Source organism: Alligator sinensis, unplaced genomic scaffold (genome assembly GCF_000455745.1).
Source record: "Alligator sinensis unplaced genomic scaffold, ASM45574v1 scaffold86_1, whole genome shotgun sequence".
In the NCBI taxonomy this organism is placed as follows: domain Eukaryota; kingdom Metazoa; phylum Chordata; order Crocodylia; family Alligatoridae; genus Alligator; species Alligator sinensis.
In genome coordinates, this window is record NW_005841971.1 from 2,746,006 (window position 1) to 2,747,678 (window position 1,673).

Genomic DNA, 1,673 nt, shown 5'->3' on the forward strand with positions numbered 1-1,673 from the left:
ATTTAAGCTGTTTATAGGGTTGGTGTGATGTCATTGTTAAGGTCTTTCAACTGTCAGCTGTTCTGCTCTCTCTCTCTGCTTTTTTTTTTGTATTCCTTGTTTAAATTTACGCACATTCCTATTTTATGTCCCCTCTTCAGCTGCAACTCACCCTGCCCCCTTCCCAAAAAGAAACTGATTTTTCACTGACCACAATCATAATCATTATCATCTCTGCACTGGTCTTGAAAATTCTTCCCCATGTCATTTCTCTGCCTCTATTTCTCCTGTCATTTGCCTTCCATCTTTTATTTTGCCAACTCCTCTGTAGTTCTTTGCTCTTTTCTTACCAATTTCCAAATCTCTTCCAAATGTCATCCTCCCATATTTCTTCTCCTTGTTACTCTCCAAATCCTGCCCTGCTCTTCCCCTGAACTCAGTAAGGGTAGGAGCTTCAAGGCCCACTGATTACTGCTAGAATGCCACTATACTGTAAGCACTGCAGATGTCACAGGCTCACATCTTATAGACTGGCAGGAAAAAAACTATTCAGGGAGCACGTAGTGAAGGCTTGTATGCCAGGGATTTTGAAAATCTGCAGTGCAGTTCAGTGAGCTATTATATTCCAAGTCCTACAACATCTAAGGCTGTTAATGTGAGCCATAAGTCCTGAGCACTTGTGATGACTAATTTTACAGGCAAGTGTCAGGTACCTGCCAAGTTCCAATGCAGCTGTCAGTCAGAGTTTGGATCCCTCAGTGCCTATGTGTAACAAGTAAACTGAAGGGACTTACTTCAGCTTCTGCTCCATCATGCAAAAACAAAGTCCTGCTCCTCTCCACATTTAAAACATGACTTAGTATTCCCAAAATGGCTAGGAAGGAAAAATTCTGAAGCCTTTAAGTAGACAGTACAGATGCAGAGCATTAACAATACATGAGTGTTTGTGCACAGAAGGGTTGATATTTGACTGTGGGTTTCGTTTTTTTTAATAACTATTTTCTGGATCATGGCAGGTGCTCCATTTATTCTATTGTGTGTTCAGGTATTGTTTATAGGCAGACAAGGTTCCTTGGGTGAATTTGATATCTTTTATTAGACCAACCCAAATGGTTGGAGAATAGTTATTAAGCAAGCTTTCGGGTTCAAAAACCCTTCGTCAGGCTCAGGAAGCTGCAGCAGTTGGTGTGTGCTCTTCCTGGATGGAATGAAAAGTAAAGAAGCCAGGGGCTGGGCTGGGCGGGGGAGTCAGTTGCCAGGCAGATTATAATGTATCAAAAATCCAATGTCTATGTTTAGTCCCTGATCTCTAGTATCCAGCAGGTTGATGAAATGGAGCTCATAGGCTCGTCTCTGGGATGTGTTGTGTAAATTTCCCTTGAGGATCAGGACTGAGAGATTGGAGAGAGAGTGGCCCTCCTGTGAGAAATGCGCCCCCACCGGTAATTGGGTGTTTCTGTCTTTGATGGATTTCCGGTGTGCATTCATTCTGGTGCGCAGTTGTTGTCTGGTCTCTCCTACATATCTTCCATCAGGGCATTTGGTGCATTGGATGAGGTATACTACATTCCTGGAGGTGCAGCTGTAAGATCCTGGGATGCTGATGGCTCTGTTGTGGGGTGTAGTAATAGTGGGGGTGGTGGAGATGTGGGGGCAGGTTTTGCATTTCTTGTCATGGCACAGTCTGGATCCTT